The sequence below is a fragment of the Pan troglodytes genome, chromosome 3 (assembly GCF_028858775.2).
Source record: "Pan troglodytes isolate AG18354 chromosome 3, NHGRI_mPanTro3-v2.0_pri, whole genome shotgun sequence".
In the NCBI taxonomy this organism is placed as follows: domain Eukaryota; kingdom Metazoa; phylum Chordata; class Mammalia; order Primates; family Hominidae; genus Pan; species Pan troglodytes.
This window is the reverse complement of record NC_072401.2, coordinates 66587866-66612613: the sequence shown is the minus strand read 5'-3', so window position 1 is coordinate 66612613 and position 24748 is coordinate 66587866. Positions and strand designations below refer to the sequence as shown.

The 24748-nt window shown below is 35.2% G+C and overlaps 2 pseudogenes; one reads left to right on the top strand and one right to left on the bottom strand.

Annotated features, from left to right (window-relative positions):
* Positions 1-13013: 13013 nt before the first annotated feature.
* LOC742786 (la-related protein 1B-like) lies at positions 13014-14870 on the bottom strand (annotated as a pseudogene).
* A 764-nt stretch (positions 14871-15634) lies between these two features.
* LOC742664 (la-related protein 1B-like) lies at positions 15635-23789 on the top strand (annotated as a pseudogene).
* The last annotated feature ends 959 nt before the right edge of the window (positions 23790-24748 follow it).

The window sequence follows — 24748 nt, the reverse complement described above, 5'->3', positions numbered from 1 at the left end:
TCTTCAGAATAATTCTGAATCTGTCTCAGAATAATTTTGGATAAAGAAAAGGAAGGTCTCTCTGAAAACAAACTAGTAGTATTTGGCTTTTCAAGCATTTGCTAATATAGAAGAAAAATCACTTAGAATAAAAAATATTAATCACAAAAATGTTCCCTAATCGAATGTGTATTGCATGTTTAAACATGTTGGAACCCTGAGATTCATTATGCTTTACAAACCCCGGGTGTGATTTTATTTATCTTTAATTACTAAACCTGAGTACTCATAATAATAGGACTATTGCAAGCATTTTCATGTTCGCACTGTAACTGACATAGTGAAGAAATGGCAGAAAATATAATCTTTCTCCAACTCTTAATTATTGAAAGGGAATTTTAAAACTTACTCTTATCTCTTTATTGCATGTTTATTCTATACCAGACACTACTCTCAGCTTATCATGAGTTAGTCCATTTAATCCTCATTGAAAAAAATAAAATGAGAGGACAAAGAGATCAATTAGCTTTCCACCAAGGCATAAACTCTAGAATCTGGGTTATTAAGCTCCATTGTTTACTACTGATTCATGAAGAAGATAATCTCATCACATTAGAATGAGTGTGGAAAAAAAACAGTATTTAATAATAATATGCTTCAGGTGCTTTGTATACCTTACAGCCATGATATTTCATAAGAGTTTTCTGACAGATAATTCCATTGTATAGCTGGAAAAAACAGAATCATGTAGCAGTTAAACAACTTCTAAATTTTTATAATTCTTTACTAATGGAATTTAAACCTGTTTGTCCAATTGCAAACCTTTAGGCATTGCAATACACTGAATTTCAGTCTGGCCAACTTGAGTCTTGAGGGAAAATAAAGTTCTTATGAATTCCTTAAGTCAACAAACTATCTTGTTCCAAACTAATATATTAAATAGCACAATAAAACCAGAGTTAAACTTCACTTATAAAACTCAATTTCAGATTAAAAAATCACAAGTTATATAAACAAAAGTATTATTAAAATTAAAGTTAACATTAATTTAATGTGAAATAGCATCACATTACAAGTAAATCAATCATTAATTTATGATTTAATTGGTTTTACGATCTAGCTCCAAATACAGCCCATTTCCCTGGCAGTCAGTATATTAAAGTGTTAATATTTTTGCAATATGTTCACTAGAGTATGCTTTTGATGGTAGCCATGAGTCTGATATATTTCAGACCATTGTATAGTGATTTAATTTTCCCAAAACATTTCTTCTTTTGAATGATTTCAAAGTGATGTTCACAGAAGTGCATTTGACTTCAATAAACTATCTTTGTTACCAATTATTAGTCTATGAGACAAGTTAAATATAAGTTGCTGCACTCTTTTATGATTGCAAACAATATTTTAATATTTAAATTACTTAGTTAAATATTTAAATAAATGCAAGTTTTAGTCTTTAAAACTTTATTTCAATTGCAATTTAACTGATTGAATAAAAAATGTCCGTATATATAAGTATAATCATTAACGATCTTTCAAATTAATAGATATTGAGTGTTCCGTAAAATTTCAGGTTCTAGTCTAAGTGCTTGAGATACATCAGTAAGAGAAAATCATACAAAATCTTTGCTTATGGAGTTTACCCAACATGAGGTTATGGATGTCACTGTGTACAATATTAACACATAGCAAAGTAGATGAGTCATATACACTTATCATTGCATTGAGTGTTACTATCTGTTTTTATAGATTTGTACTTGTAAGCAAAGATATTCTAACCTAAAAGTAATCTTCAGCTACAAAGATTACAATTGTCTGTTAAACTTGTTTATAAGGTTATAATCTAGCTAGATTATTACGGTTACTAAACTACTATTATTTTAATGTACTTTGTAATGTTATATTTTAAAATAACAATGGAAATAGAAATTTAAATTTCAAATATATTGTATAAAACTATTTGATAATGACCTCACAACACATTTGTAGAACTACAAGGATCCAGAAAGCCCACATTTGGTGAAAAGATGATGATTCTAACATGGTCATGGTGAGTTTGAATTTTCCATAACACTAGCCACATATATGCTTTTCTTATTATTATTAAGATATAACAATCATCTCTAAAGATATTCAGCTTACATATAATAGAAAACATATACATTAAAATAAAAAATTTTAAAAATAATCCTCAAATTGATGGTGATATCTCTTTCTCGTTCTCTCATCCATCTTTCTGTGTACTTAAATATTTATATTCTAATTTGGCAAATATATAAGACTGCATCAGTATTAGCAACATATATCGATTTTAATATTTCTGGAAAAAACTGACAATATTTGTCTCTTTGTAATCAACTTCTCAATTTATTTAATATAGATTTATCCTAAAGGGATATTTAGATATAACTGGAAATATTCATAGTATCTGAATATAGAAGTATACATAGAGAATAAATATCACAAACATGACTATATAAATGTAAATATTATTTAAAATGTTTAGCAGTAGCCAAATAAATTATGACAGAGTACAATATAGTCACTAACATAATTCTCCAGAAATATATGTAATAATGCCTTATCCATTTATTGTATACTTTATATAAATTTATGGCTCCTATATCTCCTATATGCTAGACTATATTAAATATTGGTTATGCAGCACTGAGCAACGTATATTTGGTTAACATTCTTTCCAAATTATATATGTCAGGAGGGAAACAAATAAACATCAGATAAATAAACATAAATAAAAATATTCATGGGTATGCTACATAAAGAATAATCCAACCTTGAAGCTTATGAAAAGTATAATATAAATATTTTTAAAAGTCTATATTAACATATTTTTAGAAGACAGACTGTAAGGCAAGGTGAAATAGATGTAACTGCAGGAAATACCTTGCCTTTTCTTATAGTATAGTACCATTATGTGAATGCACACATATACATATAATAACATACATATGCACACACATACATTATCTGGGAATCAGCACTGTTCCTTGAAATATAATGTGAGTACCAAAGGTGAGCCACATATGTAATTTAAAATTTCTCGTAGCCAATAAAAGCATATAAAATTAAATTTAATATCTTTTTAAACCAGTCTATCCAACATATTACTATTTCAACATTAATTAATATGAAGATAACTAAAGAGGTTTTTTACATTTTTTGTACTACAGCCTAAAAATCTGGTACACTTATAGCAAGTCTTAATTTGAACAAGCCAGATTTTACACATTCAATATAATGTGACTAGTGGCTATCATTTTGGACAATGAAGACAATATATAAATAAATATAATTTTTAAATTATATTTACATATATTATATATTTATATATGCTAAGGAAGCATAATTTGAAGGAGAGAGAATTGAATTGGGTTAGATCTGGACTGGAACTTGTTGTATAGTGGGCTCATAAGAAATAATTTATTTTTACCTAATCTGATAATTCTGGTACTTCTGTTGCATATAATGTCACAAATTAAATGTATTATAAAGTTACAAATTAATTTTAAAGTTACATAATATGTGTATATTCAAAATAACATTAACACTTGAAATTTGTGCCATGTCATTTAGAAGTCACTTATAGTTTAAAATTTATTTAAAAATTTGTTTTAATGATTTTCCTCTAAAAGTATTTTAACTGAAATAATTGCCAATTAAAATTTTTAAGTCCTTATACACTTATAAAAGCATGATTCCATTTGATTCTATTTCTTCTTTAGTCTCTATAAAAATGAAAACATTATTACTTACTGCTTACCACCAAGATTACCTGACAGAAATATTTACATAAAGTGTTACAATAATGCTTATATTTATTGGACAATCAATATGCCAGCATTATTCTAAGTACTTTCTATATTATGTCATATCATTTTCATTATTCTCTTACAAGATAGGTGATATCCATAATTATGAGAAATATAAAACAGAGCAATACAAATTGTTTCTGTAGTTGTTTTTCTTGGAATATGTAAGTAGAAACACCAAAAAGACTAATTTCATAAACGTGATAGTTCTGGTTGTGCTGTACTTTTCTAATTTTGACGCTTAAATTTGGGATATATGCCTAAAAATGTCTATGATATGAATCCAAATTACACTCTAATTATAGAATTTTGAGGCTACCACTTTAGCATAGCTTGTAGCTAGATTGCCTGTCATAAAATAATTGAGTTAAATACTAATTATAAGGATGCGTGTATTTAATTTTTATGTATCAAAAAACAGCAATTTACATTTAAAATTTGGAAATATTAACACAATTTTGTTTCATTTATTCAGATTCATAGATATTAATATTATGCTAAATCTAACTAGGTCTCTTGAATGTCAAGTTTTATCCCTTCAGAAAATAATACTAAGAGGCAAGGCAGTAGCTATATTGAGACTAAACAGAGATGGAAATGACAGAGTTGTACTAGACTCTTGGTTAACTTCTTTCTAGACATGTGACCAAAGCAGATCAGTTGATCTCTATCCTGTATTGTACTCACCAGTAAAATATGGATAGTAGTCCTGACCTCTTGAGGTAGATGGGAGGATTAAATTAGACACTGTTTTGTAAAGTGCTTAGCTCATTAGGAGTGAAGCATATAGTTCTTATTTGGTAGATGTAATGACTTTTTGGACATAATCATTAAAAGAATAGAAAGTATATTTTAGTGGTAAATAAATATGTTGCCTACAAAAGCATCCAGGTGAATCCTTTTTTAATAACGTAAAGATAATCTTAATTGACCCTGCTTTTCTATTCATTAGGTGTGAATTAGTAAGGTTTACTTCAGATGGGTTTGCCTATATAATCATTATTTTAGTCTGAGTTCATTTTTAGTTAATGTAGCCTGAAATGTGAATCTAGTGAGTAATGTATTTTAGTTACATTGCCAAAAATTTGAAGAAATTCTCAAATTTGCTTGCCAAATGGAGTGTGTCTCTGTAAGGTAACAAATTTAACATTTTGGTTAAAAAGGAAAAAAGTATATAATCATAAAATTTTTAATTATTCTAAACCTTACAGGTGCCATATGGTGATACCTTTATTTTTTAATTACAAATGTAAATATTTAAATGTTTATTTTAGTATCATATTTATATTATATACAAAAGAAAACTAAACTTAATCTCTGCATTTGAAAAATAAGTGCACTTCCTATAAGAATATAAAAACATGGGCTTTGTAGTTTCGCTCAAAATATATTAATGCATATTATATCATTATTAATATTTTAAATAAAGGGATTAAGTTGAACACTTCCTTTTTTCCTGTGACATTTTGTGCTAGGAACTTTCTGCACTGGTGCAGGTAGATACTCTTTTGAATACTACAAAATCAATAAAATCACTGGAATTTGTTTAACTAATATAGTTGTAATAAACTATGAATTAGAAATGACAGATTCCGTGGAGAAGGTTTACTCAACTTTCCATAAGTTGTGGATCAGCCCAACAATATTTAAGCTTAAGTACTTAGTAGTTTAAACTTCAGCATATTTGTCAGAACTAATGCTTTATTTATACACCACTGACTTTTCTTGTCAGGCCACAGGATTTAGTGATTTGGAAACATATGAAATGATGAATTAAAATTTTATGTCAGAATAGGAAAAAAAATCTAACGTATAGTCATCTGTTTTTGTTTTAAACGTCCTGTAAATCATTGAAAAAGAAGATTAAACCTGAATGGAATGTTTTGTATGCTTTTAATAATAACAAATGGATGACTCCCTGATACAATTTTTCTTTCCACTACAACCTATTTTTCGTTCTTTTGCAGGCAGGGCCTAAGCAGTAGTAGTGAAAGCTCTCATGAGTTACTAGCAACAACCACAAATAAAGAAAAGTTTTCAAATATTTTATTTTTGTAACTTTTTAAGTCTAGCTTTAAGAAATATTTGAAGTCTAGCTTTAAGAAATATTTGAAGTCCAGCTTTAAGAAATATTTTTCAACTATATTTCCACTTTTGTGAAGCAGTGTGATTGACATTTAACCTTCCATGCTGCAATACAGCACAGTACTTTGGCTGAAATATCTTAAAATACCTGTTCTCAAAAATCAAATTGGAAACTGAGAATGAAAAATATAATCAACACTTGCTAAAGAAATTATACTTATCTGTGGAGCCTATAATTTGCAAAAATTTTGAGACAGTTTCTATTTCCACAAATACACCTTCGGGGAAATTTCCAAATAACGACATATTGTATTTTAAGACAAATTGGTAAATTTATATGAATTTACTGAGTTATCTTTTTTCCCTTGTGATCATCTGGAAACAATGAGGAGTTTAGGAGTATGTATTTCGTGGATAGAAAAACTCAGTTTCTCTCTAGGGATATTCTTTCTTATTAAAAAACCAGATTAGTACTCTAGATTAAACTATATCATATGACCTCTTTAGAAATGTAATTAGCTGACAGTCAGTGATTATGGTCAAAGGTAATGAAATAACACAGGAGGCAGATGATGATATCTGGGACAAATTCCATGACACTTGGACCTAGGAACAGGGGTACTACCCTGGGCCATATGTATTGGAGTGCTTCACATATATGAACACTGAAACACAAATACAAATGTAATTTATATAGTGTATTAAATAAAAATGCAAATATATATGTCATTATAATTTTTAAGAATTCTCTTAAGAAAGTTTGTTGAATATTTGTACTTAATCAAGCGAATTAAATGTTCTGGAGATGGACTTTGGAGGAGGACTTTGCTTGTCAGGCCACAGGATTTAGTGATACTGACAACACAAGCAGATGATGAGAGGAAAGAACTTGGGTCACCTACAGAGAGTACCTAAGGAACTCGGTTCCAAAGATAAATGGTGCTTCATTTCTCCCCTCTGCTGTGTGGTGGTGTTTTGGGAAGTGCTGAGTACAGTACAGTGTGAGGGACAGGAACGCTGAATAATATGTGGTATGAGAAAGGGAACCAGCCTGCCCTGATTTGCTGGAGAGTTTGACCTTGTCAATCTCCAGTCTGGTTTGAAATGGTCCAGTGATGGCCCAGGCATCATGGGATTCAGGTGCAACTTTGAAAACCCTGTCCTTTCCAGGATATTTTTGCTATGACTCCAGCTGGCTCATAAGCAGTGAGCCTGGCTAGAAGAAAAAAGAAAGCAGCTCCTTTGTTTCCCTGGTTGCAGAAGAATCTCTGAGGAGGAACCAGATGGATCCTGTTACAGGAAAGCAGTTCAGGCTGTGAGTACAGCTACATTTGTAGAGTGTGTGTGTGTGTGTGTGTGTGTGTGTTTGTGTAGACTCCATTTTCCTTCTTGCTCTGGACCCCACAAGTGTTATGGGAAAAAATGTTTATACCAAAATGGTTGTGATAGAGCCTGTGAGAATGGCCCAGATACAAAGACCTGGGAGTCTTGATTGATTTCACACAGTATGTGAAAGAGAATCGTCAAGAATGGCTGTGTTCACGATATATAGAATACTGGGAAATTAGCAGGATTTAAGAAAACAAAGGTTTTTACTTGTTAATTTTGACATATATTACATATTAAAGAAGAAATATTAAGTAGACTTAGTTATTCTGGTGTTGTGGAGAAAGTCAGATTATAGATAATATTTAAAACTGTGGAACTACTTGTGATTTCCTAGAAATTGAGTGTAGATATCAAAGCCCTGGGAAATGCCAACATTTAGAGATTAGAAAGAAAAGAAAAGAAAATTGTTAAGTATCCAATGAGGAAAGAGAAAAATATTGTTTTCATCAAGAATGAAGAAGGGATAAATGATATCAAATACTACTGAATGATGAACTAAAATGAAGATTGAGTAATGACAATTGGATTGGCAATTAAAAGGTTATTGATGACAGTCACAAAATAATTTCAGTGGAGTTGTGGAGATGAAGTCTTAATCATAATTGGTTGGGGAATAAATGAGTGTTTAGGAAGTAGGAACAGGGAATTTAGTTAGCAGAACTTTAATTTACAGTCTTGAAAGCTGGAATTTGAATATCTCATCTGAATAAGACTAGTAGAAACAAGAATTACTTAATACCAATACTCCTCTGACATTAATCTAATGGTGATGTTTGTCTCTTGTCATGTTGATTTTCCTCCTGAAACTGTGCATTTACAGAGAGCATGTTCAGTAATGCCAGCTTTAAAAATAATGAATGCATAGGCAAGAAGCTGGATCTGTCTCTCAATTCTGAACCACTATTCAAAAGAAACTACACTGCTTTATCTGCAAGTATTTGGAAGTTTTAACTTTGTTTTTAATTTCAATAGTGTTATATGAAGCAATTTTATTAATTTTTTGCCACCAGGCATTAACATTTTTAATAAATCTACTTTCCAAATAGTAATGATTCCAATAGGACATTAGAGATAATGAGTTTTACATTAGAGATAAATGAGTTTTACAAAGAACAGATGTAACTTGATTAGGAGCAGAAAGAGACTGAGTCACCCAATCAAAGATTGCTTATTGTGTGTGGACAACTATAACAATCAGAAAACTGAGTAAAGCAAAACCTACAAACACAGTAACTAGAAAAAAGTCATTTATAAAGTTATAACAATTTTTGGAAAGTTTCTGAAGCCTAAGGATAATACTTTCAATTTGATACAGTAGAATCATTCGAAGATACTTACTAAAATGCCACTGCTAGAAATATTAAAAGGTGATAGAAATAAGCATAAAACAAGGCAAGGAGTAGAATAAAACTAAGTTAAAAAGAGAGATATAGATAATTGGATTACAAGATTAGGAAGTTTTAAAATGTGGTTAATTGTAAAGAAAGAAACACAGAGAGTGAAAAAAATGCTAAGGCATTTTGAAGAGGGTTTAAATACACACACACACACACACACACACACACACACACACATATATATATACGACAGTGTGTGAAATACCAAGTATCTTTTCCTACCACAATGGTATGAAACTAGAAATCAATAATAGACAGGATTTTAGAAAATTTACAAATATGTGGAAATTACACAATATGCACTTAAGCAACTAATGAGCCAAAGGTAAGTATAAAAGAAAAATTTAAAATATCTTAGACAAACAAAAATGGATCACCATATACCGAAACTTATGGAATGTAGCAAAAGCTGTTCTAAGAGGGAGGTTATGTCAATAAATGACTACATCAAAAAAAAGAAGAAAGATCTCAAATAAATGAGCTAATATTACACCACAGGAACTAAAAAAAGAATAAACTATGCCATAGTTAGTAGAAGGAAAGAAATAATAAAGACTACAGCAGAAATAAATGAAATACAAGAAATGATGAAGATTGGGAAAATGATAAAAAGGATCAATGACACTAAGGCTTTTTTTTTAAGATTAAGAAAATAACAATCCTTTACATAGAGTGAGAAAAAATCTTAGATTCAAAATCAGAAATGAAAGAGGAAAGATTACAACTAATACCATAGAACTGCACAGGTTCACAAGAGACTATGGTGGGCAATTATACACCAATAAATTGGATTACTTAGAAGAAATTAATAAATTTCTAGACACATACAACCTGCTAAGACTAAATCATGAAGAAATAGAAAAGCTGAACAAATCAATTCTGAGTAAAGAGATTAGCAATAAAAAGCCTTCCATCCAAAAAAGAAAAAAAAGCCCAGGACCTGATAACAGTGTCATTGCTGAATACTATCAAACACTGAAGGAAGATCTAATACCAGTATTTCTCAAACTTCCAAAAATTGAAAAGGAGGTAACACTTAATTTTTTTCCCACAGGTCCAAGAAAACTTCTAATGGGAACACTTTCAAACTTATTTTATAAGGCCAGCATTACTGTGATATTAAAGCCAGACAAGGACACTACAGGAAAAGAACATTACAGGCCAATATGCCTGATTAAAACAGAAGCAAAAATTCTTAATAAAATACTAGCAAACAAAATTCATCCAAACGTTAAAAGGATGATTCACCATAATCAAGTGGGATTTATCCCTGCAATGCAAGGATGGTTCCATGTACACAAATCTATAAATGTTATGTTCCACATTAACTGAATGGACAAAAACCACATGATCATTTCAATACATGCAAAAAAAGGCATTTGACTAAATTTTATATTCTTTCATGAAAAATGCTATCAATAAATTAGATGTAAAAGTAATGTACCTCAACACAATAAAGGTTGTATGTGACAAGACCATAGCTAACATCACACTTGACAGTGAGAAATTGAAAACCTTTTCTCTAAGATTGGGAATAAGACAATTCCTAGGTATTTCAAAATTTTTGTGACTATTATAAATGGATTGTGTTCTTGATTTGAATCTCAGCTTGAATGTTATTGATGTATAGAAATGCTATTGATTTTTACATTGATTTTGTATCCTGATCCCTTACTGAAGTTATTTATCATTTCTAGAAAGGTTTTATGGAGATTTCAAGGTGAAAGTATAGAGTCATATTGTTTGTGAAGAGAGAGTTTGACTTCTTCTTTTCTTATTGGATGCCTTTTATTTCTTTCTGTTGCCTGATTGCTCCAGCTAGAATTTCCAGTCCTAGGGGCATGCTTGTCTTGTTCCAGCTCTCAATGGCAATGGTTCAAGCTTTTTCTCATTCAGCATGATTTTGGCTGTGAGTTTTTTATGGATGGCTCTTACTATTTTTAGGTAAGTTCCATTTTTGTGACAAAGGCACCTAGTTTGTTAAGGGATTCCTTTTTTTGAGGGTTTTTTATATATAAAAATAGTGATTCCTGATCTTTTTATTTTCTATTTGCAAGATCAGTCTTTCTTAATCCTTTGACTTTGTGCCTTTAGGCGTCATTACATGTGAGATGGGTCTGTTGAAAAGGGTAGATGGTGGGGCTATGTCTTTATCCATCTTTCCACTCTATGTCTTGTAAGTAGGATGTTTAGCCTATTTATATCCAGGGTTACTACTGATATGTGATATTTTGATCTTGTTATGTTGTTAGCTTGTTGCTATGAAGACTTGATGATGTAGTTGCTTTACAATGTCCGGATATGTGCTTAATTGTATTTTTGTGGTAACAGTTGTCATTTTCTTATTCCATGTTTAACACCCTTTCCTAGACCTCTTGTAAGGCTGGTCTAGTGGTAATGAATTCCACCAGTGCTTGTCTGAGAAGAATTTTATTTCTCTTTTGCTTATGAGGCCTTGTTTGATAAGATAAAAAATCTTTGGTGAATTTTTTTAAAGGATTCTGAAAATATGCCTACAACCTCTTCTGACTTGTGAGATTTCTGTAAGAGGTCCACTGCTACCCTGAAGGGGTTCCCCTTGTATGTGTACTGATTCTTCTCTTTAGCTGCCTTAAGATTTTTTCCTTCATATTGATCTTGATGAATCAGATGACTGTGTGCCTTGTGGATGGCCATCTTGTACAGTATCTAGGTAGTTGTATTAGTCCATTCTCATGCTTCTATAAAGAACTACCTGAGACTGGCTAGTTTATAAAGAAAAGGGGGATAATTGACTCCCAGTTCCACAGACTTAATGGGAAGTATAACTGAGAGGACTCAGGAAATTTACAATCATGGCTGCAACTGAAGGGAAAGCAAAGACCTACTTCACATGGTGGCAGGAAAGACAGAATGTAAAGTGAGAAGTGCAACATGTCTTTAAATCATGCATGGGATCTTGTGATAATTCAGTCACTATCATAAGAACAGCAAAGAGTAACTTTGCCCCCCAAGATCCAATCTCCTCTCATCAAGAACCTCCTCCAATCTGACATGAGATTTGGTCAGGAACACAAATCCAAGCCTGTGTTTCCAACCTACTGAATCAAAAGAAAAGTTTAACTTTGTGAGATGAGTCCACATATCATAAAGTGTTTTCACAGATAGCTTCCTTCTGGTTTTTAGCATGGGATATTTGATTCCTCAGTATAGGCCTCAATGGGCACCCAAATGATCCTTTGCAGATTCTACAAAAAGAGGGTTTCCAACCTTTTGAATCAAAAGAAAGGTTTAACTCTGTAAGATGAATCTACACATTGCAAGGCATTTTCACAGATAGCTTATTTTTAGTTTTTAACACAAGATATTCAATTTTTCATGAATTACCTCAATGGTCTCCCAAATGTCCCTTCACAGATTCTATGAAAAGCGTGTTTCCAACCTGCTGAATCAAAAGAAATATTTAACTCTGTAAGATGAATCCACACATTGCAAAGAATTTTCACAGATAGCTTCTTTCTAGTTTTTTTGTGGGATATTGGTTTTTTACTACAGGCATCAATGGACTCCAAAATGTCTCTGTGCAGATTCTACAAAAAGAGTGTTTCCAACCTGCTAAATCAAAAAAGATTTAATTCTGTTTGATTTATCCACACATTGGAAAGCATTTTCACAAATAGCTTCCTTCTAGTTTTTATCATGGGATATTTGGTTTCTCACTATATGCTTCTCTGGGTTCTCAAATGTCCCTGCACAGATTCTGCAAAAAGAGTGTTTCCAACCTGCTAAATCAAAAGAAATGTTTAACTCTGTAAGATGAATCCATATATTGCAAAGAATTTTCACAGATAGCTTCTTTCTAGTTTTTATTGCGGGATATTGTTTTTTTACTACAGGCCTCAATGGACTCCAAAATGTCACTGGGCAGATTCTACAAAAAGAGTGTTTCCAACTAGCTAAGTCAAAAAAAGATTTAATTCTGTTTGATTTATCCACACATTGGAAAGCATTTTCACAAATAGCTACTTTTTAGTTTTTATCGTGGGACAGTCAGCTTTCGACTATAGGCCTCAATGAGTTCCGAAATGACTCTTCACAGATTCTACAAAAAGAGTATTTCCAACCTTCTGAACCAAAAGAAAGGTTTAATTCTGTGAGATAAATCCACATATCACAAAACACTCTCACTATTAGATTTGGGATATCGATTTTTACCAAAGGCTTCAATGGACTCCCAAATATGCCTTTGCAGATTCTACAGAAAGGGTGCTTTCAACCTGCTGAATCAAAAGAAATGTTTAATTCTGTGAGATGAATCCACCCATCACAAAGCATTTTCACAAATAGCTTATTTCTAGTTTTTAATGGTGGGATTTCTGTTTTTCACTATAGGTCTCAATGGGCTCCCAAGTGTCCCTGTGCAGATTCTACAGAGTGTTTCATAATCTGAATCATTATCAGACCAATCAGTTAATGTGTTTTTTCGTCCTATTCGTTCAGTCTTTTCATCAAACAAAAATCAAGTTCTTCTTGTTCTGTTTCTTCTGAAGAACATAGCTGATTTAATGACCCCTCAGGAACAGACACTGATTCCCTCAATTTCATTGGGGCTGGCTGATGTCTCTTTTTTACTTCCATCCAAGGTTCTGAGTCCAAGTCAGGCAAACTGGCAAATCTCTAGACATTGTTTGAAGAATACTTGTTTCACTATCTTTCTTTGGAGTCAATGGGCTTCCAATTCTTGGAGAATTTGGGGCAGACTCTGTATGTGAGCAAAAGGCTTAGCCTGGTACAAACTCTGGACAATCAATCAGTTGAGAGAAGTCTGTTCGTGGTACGTTGCATGGAGGAGGGCCTGGAATAGGCCATTTTTCTGGTTCTATCTTTTTTCTCATTTTCTCATTCATAATTTCTACTTCTGTGCTATCCTTCAGTGCCTCTGAGATAAGGTTTGTAGTGAGAGCCTGAACACGTTGGAAACCAGCAATCAGGAAAATAGGCAAGGAATCTTGTTCACCCCTCTTTCCTCGAAGAAAGTAGTCTCTTTTCGAATTTTCTGCATTGAAGTAATATTCAATTTGACGCTTAAAACACTCTTTAAGCAATGCTTCTTCCACGGGGTACAGGTGTATTTTATCGTGGGATGTCTGTTTTCACTATAGGACTAAATGGGCTTCCAAATGTCCTTGCACAGATTCTACAGAAAGAGTGTTTTCAACCCGCTGAATCAAAAGAAAGTTTAAACTCTGTGAGATGAATCCACACATCGCACAGCATTTTAAGAGACAGATTCTTTATCGTTTTTATTGTGGGATATCGGTTTTTCACTATAGGCCTCAATGGGCTCCCAAATATCCCTGCGCAGATTCTACAGAGTGTTTCCAACTAGCTGAATCAAAAGAAAGTTTAACTGTGAGTTGAATCCACACATCGCAAAGCTTTCACACAGATAGCTTCTTTCCAATTTTATCACAGGGTATTCGGTTTTTTACTATAGGACTCACAGGCTCCCAAATGTACCTTTGCAGATTCTGCAAAACATATTTCCAAGTTGCTGAAACAAAAGAAGGGTTTATCTCTGTGAAATGAATCCATACATCCCAAAGCATTTTCAAAGATAGCTTCTTTCTAGTTTTTATCACAGGATATCATTTTTCATTACAGACCTCAATGGGCTCCCAAATGTCCCTGAGCAGATTCTTCAAAAAGAGTGTTTCCAGGGGGCCAAGTGGCAGAGCTGGGATGGGGGTGGGGGGTGAGGGTGGGGGTTGGGGGTGGTGGGGAGCACAATTCACTTGCAGCCCCCCAGAGCAGGGGTCGACTCTGTGTCCCCTCCCTTAGCCTACGTGAAACCTGGCTTTAGGACCTAAGGGCAAAGTGAGCGCCTGGTTCTCCAGGTACCATGTGCGTGGACTGCCCATGCCCCTGGCTGCTGTTGCCCTGTGGGCAGGGCAGGAGCCTGCAGCCAGCCACAGAGGCCTGGTGTGCGCTCCACCCCTGAGCCCGCAGTAAGGGTGGCCTCTGCCCGGGAGTCGGGAGTCATCCCCTTTGTTCTTCCTCGTCCTGGGAGGGCCGCTAGGAGGGGGTAGGCCCTCGGCCGGGCGGGGCCGGTGGGCACCTGGGCGGGCGAATCTGTCAACTCCCGTGGGAGGCCCTGCGAGGGCAGCCGGTGAGTAGCCATATCAAGCTCCTTAGGGAGGCTCCACCCCATCCTCTGGGGTCGCCCTTCCTCGGCGTCCACGCCCCCGCGGGCAGTTACCTGTTCTAGGTGTTCGTGCCGCCCGACTCCGGTAAAGGTCCTCAGCCCCGGCCTGCTACGTCTCAGCTGCTGCCCGCGCCAGGTGAGGGCTCGGGGCTACTGGTTGGGGCTCCCGGCGCTTGGTGTCTGGCTCTGGGAGTGCGCTGCCGAGAGGATTGGGCCGGCGGGCGTTCGGATCCGGGAGGGGGCGGCACGCCGGGCACTGGGCGGCCTAGGCTGGCTGCGGCGGCGACAGCGGCTGTCTCTTGGGTTCTCTGCCCCCAGCCGGAGCCAGTCGGTGCCCCGGCGGTGAGACGGGCAAGTTGGGCTCCCTGGCCTCGGGGCCACCCCGACTGGGGCGGCTGGGGCAGAGGGACGATATTTGCTCACTCCCCGGTGTCTGCCGCTCATTCTCAGCAGGATCTGCCCGCGGTGACTGCTGAGAGGGAGTCGCTGTTGGCCAAGGCGAACCGGCCGGCCGAGCATCAGCCCCTGGCCGAACATGAGGGCAAAGTGGCAGCGAGGGAGGAGAAGGCCAAGGCCACCACCAGCGAGGGGACGCGGGGAGAGCCGTCCTCCCCGGTGGTGCCTACACGCAGCATGCCCCAGGCGGCTGTCCCCGTGAGGCCCTTGGCGCTGCATCTGGCGCACAAGGCGCGTGGGCCCGGGGGCCCTTTCAGCAGGGAGCCGCGGTCGCCGCGGTGGCCAGTGCAGCCGCTGCTGCGGGATCCGTCGGCCTAGGATACCATGGAGGAGGCGGCAGCTGGCCCTAAGGAAAAGCGGCAGCCGCCCCCGCTGCTGCCTAAGAGAAATCCCTGGAACAAAAAGCCTTCACAACACCTGTCCCCAACCACAACAGGTCGGCCGCAGCCAGCGCTGGAAACCCTGGAGGCAGAGTTCGGTTCCCTCAAAATTATGAAAGCAGGAAAACTCAAGAAAAAGAAATCCAACAAGGCTAGTGATTTCAAGGATATGGAGAATTGGCGAACACCAAGTGAATTAGTGAACACTGGATATCAGAGCGTCCTCAGCCAAGGAAATAAAAAGCCACAAGATAGAAAAGAAAAAAGAAGAGAAGGTTGGAAAGAGAAGTAAAAGAACAAACAAAACCGGGAAACAAAATTAAATGGTCCTGGTGAAAATGTCAGTGAGGATGAGGCTTAGTCAAGTAATCAACGAAAGAGAGCTAATAAGCACACGTGGGTACCACTCAGATGATGTAAGACCAGAGAGTCAAGAAAGACCTGAATCCTGGAACAGCTCAAGATGTCAACCTGAAGCAAGTAAACCAACACATAACAATAGGAGAAATGATATATGAAATTGGAGGTGAGATAGAGATAAATATGGTTATCAAGAACATGGTGAAAGGACTTTTCAGCCATTTCAAACAGAACTTAATACCAGTATGATGTATTACTATGATGATGGTACAGGGGTACAGGTGTATCCTGTGGAAGAAGCATTGCTTAAAGAGTGTGTTAAGCGTCAAATTGAACATTACTTCAATGCAGAAAATTCGGAAAGAGACTACTTTCTTCGAGGAAAGAGGGGTGAACAAGATTCCTTGCCTATTTTCCTGATTGCTGGTTTCCAACGTGTTCAGGCTCTCACTACAAACCTTATCTCAGAGGCACTGAAGGATAGCACAGAAGTAGAAATTATGAATGAGAAAATGAGAAAAAAGAACCAGAAAAATGGCCAATTCCAGGCTCTCCTCCATGCAACGTACCACGAACAGACTTCTCTCAACTGATTGTCCAGAGTTTGTACCAGGCTAAGCCTTTTGCTTGCATACAGAGTCTGCCCCAAATTCCCCAAGAATTGGAAGCCCATTGACTCCAAAGAAAGATAGTGAAACAAGTATTCTTCAAGCAATGTCTAGAGATTTGCCAGTTTGCCTGACTTGGATTCAGAACCTGGGATGGAAGTAAAAAAGAGACATCAGCCAGCCCCAATGAAATTGAGGGAATCAGTGTCTGTTCCTGAGGGGTCATTAAATCAGGTATGTTCTTCAGAAGAAACAGAACAAGAAGAATTTGATTTTTGTTTGATGAAAAGACTGAACAAATAGGATGAAAAAACACATTAACTGATTGGTCTGATAATGATTCAGATTATGAAATTGATGACCAAGACTTAAACAAGATTTTGATTGTAACTCAGACACCACCTTATGTGAAAAAACATCCTGGAGGAGATTGAAGAGGCAACCACATGTCTCAGGCAAAAATCACATCTGAACTTATTAAAGTTATCAATGATGGTTTATATTATTAGGAACAGGATCTATGGATGGAAAAAGATGAAAACAAACATACAGCTGTAAAGGTGAAAATACTGAGAACGCCCTTTCTCATATGAAGGATAAAAACAAAGTTACTATGGAAAAAAAAAGTAAGTCTATTAACTAAAATGTTATATTAAACTTATACAGCATTTATGTTTGTAAGTACCTAAACTGTTGTTAAGGGCAGAATTACTTCATGTTTTTGAAAAGAATGAAGATATTTTTAAAAGTTTCAACAATTTTTCAATTTTATCATTAGATGTTTCATATTTTATATTTTATTTTATTTTCCCATTGGAGCCATGTGTTATTTATTGCGATTCTCATTTTAAAAATAAGGAAACAGAGTAGATAATGTAACATGTGCAATATCATGGAAATTCTATGTGTGAGAACAGATTTTCATACCTAACTCTGATGGGTTCAAAGGCTCCATATACTTAAAATTCCATCTGCTTCTTAATTATGGTGTTTAGATTTTAATTGTGAATTAAATCTTGGACATTCACTATGTAGTAAAGATTCAGAACAAAGAAACTTAGTTTTCTTCCTTATTAATCTTCAACTTCCTGAGTTTAATGAAAATTAAAAAGTGTATAGAGTTTATTGATAATATAGGGATTGGCAGAGTATCATTCTTAAGTACTTAATATTTTTGTAATGCTATATTCACACTATGTTAAAAGGGGGAAAGTGTTTTAAATAATATTTTATGAAAATATTTCTTGTTTTTTGAGGAAACATGAATACTTTAATAGGTTGTAAGTCTTTATTCCTTTACAGTGTGTTCGAGTTTTTTAAATGATGAAAAGTCATCTAAGCATACACCTACTTAATAGACTGAAAGTTATAACTTGCATACTAAACTTTGATTTAAGAAATATGCTAACATAATGTGAGATATTTTCTTCTATGTTTCATAATCTTTCTCTGGAGAAATCCTAAAATAGAAGGACCAAATACTTAAAAAAAATTGTGAGAACTTAAGTTTGGTGTTAGATTTTTCACATTTACATTAATTTTACTCATGTAGTCCTAGGATAAATAATTTTTGTATTTTCCTGCTCTTCAATGGTATCTTCATCACAATCCAAATACACTGATCATTAGATGTTTAAATCTTTGAAATCTTTATTCTAATGGAGCATAGGGTAGTTATATAATCTACCCTAAATTATCGATAATGGCCACTGAAGTTCTAAATTTTCCTTGGTAGAATCTTGTCAAATTTTTGATTATTTAGTTCAATTGACACCACATTGCTGAGATTTATTGAAACACTAGTAATTGCTAATATTCAAATGAAAAGAACACACAGAATACAAAGAATTAGGCACTGATATTCTTGTCCCTACCCCTCATTTCCTCTATAACATCCCTGAGCAATGAATCCAAGCCAATTAAGAAGTTAATACCAAGGTCAGGAAAAGAGAAATAAATGATGTCTTCATAAAGACTTAGCAAAAATGTTCAGTTTTGGATGATTTCAGAAATAGTTAATAAAATTCTTCTCTACTTATGCTGATCCAACTCTATATGGGCGTCCCGCTTCTACATACTTCAACTTCCCCCTTTCCTCTCTGCTCTCTCTTCTCTGTCTGTAGCATCTGAACCATCCCCTTTTCTCTTTCATGCACTGGCCTGTTCTGAACATACCCCATTCCTTGGATATTAAAATAATATCTTACAGTGCAGTTAATAATAATGACCAAATTCTCTGTTTTGTTTTAACTTAAAATCTTGTTTAATATCACATTTGCATAATTTAGTTGTTATAAGGAAAGGCTAAAAGTTCACTGAAGGATTTGGGGTTGCTTTATCAACTCTTACTTTGGATTCCCTAATCTCCATCAATTAGTTTATATCCTTGTAGGTCCTGGCGATGTGAAAACTTGGTTAGAAAAGAGCAGGAAGGATTGATTTTCAGAATACTATCAAGTATATTATTGAAATTTGACCGTGAATGGATACTAAATGAGTCCAAGAATAAGAAAATTCATCTTAGCAGTTATGTCTGATGTCTGATGTCTTTCTCTCAAACTGAATGATCAAAAATTCAGTCTGATAAACAGACTAAAAAGCATTCATTTCAAAGATGACTTAACTGGCACCTTCTGGGAATACACTGCTCTGAATGAATGTAAAAATACCATAAAAACCATATCTACTTTCCTTGTGGATGATTTTAAACCTTCTGTTACAAACAAAAGATAAGATGGCAGACTTCCTCCCTTTCCTGAATTACAAGAGCTCGCTGGGCACATCGAAGACATTTTGACCAAGAAAAAAATGCATACCAAATTAATAACTCTTAAGATTAAGCAATTAGCTAAACCATGGTTAAGGAAATGACTATATCTAAACTAGAAAAAAAACTATTGCCAAAATTGTAAGAAAAAGGAATACCACAGGAAAAATTGCCCTCTCCTATCTTAAAATATAAAATCTATTAAATAAACAAAAGACAAACATCATCCAATAAAATGTTGACTCTCAAAAAAAGAAGTCACTCCCATCTGTCCACAAATGCCCTTAACAGCAAAACACTGTTTCTGGGTTGTATCAGTGCCATATTGTCATTTATAAAATCTCCTGTTTTCCATAATTTCTTTCTTAGAATAATGAAAAACTGTCAGTGGCAGGAATCTTGAATGACCTTCAGATTTGGCCTTCTATCTCAGCCACTTCTTCTCTCTGTAGACCCTCTATTAATCAAAACATTTGTTTTGTTTTGTGATTCTATTCGGATGATTATGTGGGGAAGAGACCTACATTTTCAATGTGGTGATACAATTTTAAATTGTGAACAAATCTCTTCCTGGAAATTCATGAAAAATAAAAAAGAAAAATCAATAGCATAGAATTTGATAATGAACCAGATTGATTACAGTATTCATTTTATTTTGCTTCTGTTGCAAATTTACACAGATTTAGTGACTTAGAATAGTATATCTAGTATCTTACAGTCCTGGAGGTAAGACTTCAACAATGAATCTGAAGGGACCAAATCAAGGTATCTGTAGTATTGCATTTATTTGGGAGGCTTCAGGGAAGAATCTGTTTCCTTGCCTTTTCTAGCTTCTAAAAGTTGCCCAAATTTCTTGGTTTACGACCACCTTTCTTTTTCTTCGAAGTAATTTACTCCAGCCTCTTGGTTCATTGGCACATCTCCTTTTCCTCACTTTGACACTTTTGACTCTTTCTTATAAGGATCTTTTATTTTATTACACTGGGCCCACCTGCATAGTACAGAATAATCTCTCCATGAATCTCAAGGATCTTAATGTAATTTCATCTGCAAAGTTATATTTGTTATGTGAGCTAACAAATTATTGGCGTTTATGACATAGATGTCTTTGGTGGGCCATTGGCCTACCACAGTTACCCTCCACTGTTATCTTTGAAGTTGAATCTGTTCCTGATTGTTTCTCTCCTAAAGAAAATTTATATGTGGGACAAATAACACTGAAAGTTCTCAAGTGACCTGGCTATGGTCTTAAAAAATTGTCCTAGGAAGAGAGAAAGTGGCTTTATGAAGACCGATGTCTATTGCAATTGCATACTTCCAGAAAGGATTTATTAACCCTTTTAATGGACATTTTAATATGTTTCCCAACCAAAACCACTAATGCTTGGAGCTACAGTTTTGATTAAAATAAGAACTGAGAATATTTTACAAGTTTAGATATTAAAAGAACTCACAAGAATGTACAAATCATACTCTTGCAAAGCTTTTGGCTGGGTGTGGTGGCTCACGCCTGTAATCCCAGAACTTTGGGAGGCTGAGGCAGGTGGATCATGAGGTCAGGAGTTCGAGACCAGCCAGGCCAACAGAGTGAAACCCCATCTCTACTAAAAATACACAAATTAGCCGGGCATGGTGGCGCACGCCTGTAGTCCCAGCTACTCGGGAGGCTGAGGTGGGAGAATTGATTGAACCTGGGAGGCGAAGGTTGCGGTGAGCTGAGATCAGGCCACTGCACTCCAGCCTGGGCAACAGAGCGAGACTCCATCTCAAATAAATAAATAAATAAGTAAAGCTTTTATTTAAAGGCTAATATTTGGTGCAGCCAAAGATACAGAATAGGCAAGCCCAAGGATTCTGAGAGTCTTTCAGGAGTAAAATTTCCACAGTCATTTTGTGTACATATAGACATGTTTTGTTTCTAATGTAAATCACCATCTGTGTCATGCATCTTAACTTTGGGAGATCCTGAGACAGATGTTCCTAGTCTAATTGCTGGTTTTCTAGTCATATCAGGCTACTTAATCTGTTATGCCCTTCAAAACTATCAATGAACAAATGAACTCTGGCAGTAGTCAGGTAGACTTTGTACTTTAAGTAACATGTTCTGAATTCCCCTGACCTTATCTTGGCCAACAGCCAAAACCATATACCTTTGCATCTCCCAAGATAAAGATAGAATTTATCAGTTCATTTGTAAATTAACTCTATCCTATAAAGTCAACCATCTGATGATCTAGCAACACTTTTTAATTGAAATTGCTTGTGATAATTTCTTCTCATGCATCTATTGCAATATTTATAGAACAAAATGCTAGTGGAAAACTGTCAAATATTATTTTTGCACATGAAATGAGGTATGGGTAAATAAGTCAAATTATTCTTACCAATTACACTAGTATTACACTAAATATTACATTATGAAAAGAAAATTACTATGAAAGAAGTCATTTTGGATTACAATAGTATTTCATACAGCTTCTAACAAAAGCAGTCATTACCTGTATATTAAATGTTGTCATAGGCCATGGTGTAAATCAAGGGTCAAGTTTTAGTTAAATCTGAAATCTCAGTGCCTTGTGGGGCACAGCCATATGACCTTTTTTACTACATGGTTGTATTGAGTAGATTTCATCATGAGCCTTGTATTTAAATCATACTCTTTCTCAGGTGAATCCTTATTTAGGTTTAATGGGCTTTCATTTGCAGCCAACTACGAAGCATTTTGTTACCATAGAATGTTTATTTCATAGTTACAAATTGGACATATAATTTATATCCACAAATGTTGAATTTCCCAGTGCAATATCATTTGGGCTGTAGTCATCTACAATTTAAGTATGGCAGAAAGCTTCTTGTGGGAATCCCTCATTGACATTGGAACTATCAGACTCAAGTATATGTGTTATCACGTTGCCTCTGAACTGATGTTAGTTTCTACTTTCTATGTATATATATATTTTTTACCTCAGCAGTTACCCTTCTGAAAAAAAAAATATATATCCTCTCCATGCACTAAGACACGCAATACTCTGATGAGTTGGAACACAGTACATATGTTAATACAACGGGTATTTTGGTCTTCAAGCAATTTTGTATTCCTCTGTAATAGAAACAGTTACTACAAAACCCCAATAACAAGTTGTCAAACATTTTTTAAATGACATATACTTCGAAGTGACAACAACAAACTTATCCCAAATCCCAGTGGTTTCCACTGGATAAGAGTAAGAAGTTTTGGCCGGGCGCGGTGGCTCACGCCTGTAATCCCAGCACTTTGGGAGGCCGAGGCGGGCGGATCACGAGGTCAGGAGATCGAGACCATCTTGGCTAACACGGTGAAACCCCGTCTCTACTAAAAATACAAAAAATTAGCCGGGCGACGTGGCGGGCGCCTGTAGTCCCAGCTATTCGGGAGGCTGAGGCAGGAGAATGGCGTAAACCCCGGGGGGCGGAGCCTGCAGTGAGCCGAGATCGCGCCACTGCACTCCAGCCTGGGCGACAGAGCGAGACTCCGTCTCAAAAAAAAAAAAAAAAAAAGAGTAAGAAGTTTTTGTGTGGTGGCCATATGTTTCAGACACTTCCAAAATTATTTGAGCATGGGAAGTGTTAATGTTGCGTTGTGTGTTTTTGAAGCTCTAAGACAGCTTGCTTTTAGAAAAAAGATAATCAAATTTGACTGTTTTCCTTTTAATTTTGTGAATAGGTGCTAGCAGTATTTCAAAATGTGGCATGAAAAACTAAATAATCCAATCAGTTAGTGCACCCCTTGATTGATTTTGGAGCTGACCTAGAGAGTAACTTAACTTTGGTTGTCTGAGTAATGTCCTTATGACCCTTGCTTAAGTGATGACAAAAAATTTTATCATTTTTTTCTGAGCTTTACCATATCTGGGTTAATTAGCTTTACTCTAGTGGTCACAGAATTGATAAGCATTTGTAATTATGACTTGGTCTTCAGATTAAGTTATCAACATTATATAACAAATAACAGTACTTTCCCACCGAATCAAATCTATATGTATTTATTTTCACTAGGTTGTGGTAATTAATTAACAGGAGAAATTAAATATTCTTGTAGGAACACAGTGAATGCATGTTGAAGCCCATCCCAAGTAAATGCAAATTGGCTTTCTCTTCTAACTAGAGTTGAAAAAGAAGGCAAGCGCCAAACCAATAAAGGTATGAAAATCTTAATCATTTAGTGGCATGTCTTGAATTTCTACCATATAGAGTATAGCTGATGCTTTTGGTGGAACCATTATACCAGTTGACTTTCAGATTTAATCCTTTATCTATGTTCCATAATGAATTATTAAACAAGTGATTTTAGGGTTCTAATATGCTTATATATAAAACAGACCTTTTGTTAATTTAAATATTTATATTCCTTATGAATCCTATATTGTTTCAAATTAAGCACTTGCATACATTTAGATGATTCTAAATGATTCAGTATGTATTGCCCAATTAAAATAGGTGAAAAACAGATTTGTATAACTTTCCTTTTCCTGTATTTTGCGTAAGTGAAAACTTTCCCATTCAGACAAAACATATATTCCAATAATACATTCTGGCAATTAGGAGGCAACAACAATAAAAAACTTTTGTTCATAAATTTCTACTTGAACCTGACTTTCACCTGCAAATCTCTTATAATTGCATCACCATATCCTAGTGTGAGAATGTAGTGAGAAGTCCCACACTAGATACTGGTGCCTCGATCTTGGACTTCTCAGACTCCACTGTGAGAGAATAAGTTTCTGTTCTTTATAAATTACTCAGTCTGTGATATTTTGTTATAGTACCACAAAATGGACTAAGACAGTCAATGACCAGCAATCCTAATAAGTTTCTTTACCAGACCCAGGCCGTTTTACCCATCCTTGAGTAAATTACCTTGAGTCTCCTACTGGGATTTACTAAGAGACATTAACACTTTTGTCATGCAGAGTCCTAATCCCCTCCTGTGTTAACTGGCACTGACTCTTATAGGATTATAGACTATAATTCTCTGTAATAATCATTTTTTTTAAAAAAAATTAACTATTGGATAAATTAAGTGAATTTTTCGTTGTCCTTTTCCAGACAAAGTAGTTGGTAGAGGAGCTAGACAATCTAATTTCTCATAGTGATCTGTGAAAATTTTAGTGGCTATTCCATCTATTTCCTCCTTTTTAAAATATTTGAATTGAGCTTATGAAGACTTCCACAGAGTTAAACTGTCTTCAGATTTTTCACCTTTTTTTTCTTATTGCTCTCTTTCTTGGTATAATCCTGAAATTTCTCATATTATATTTCGCTCTATTCAGGGGC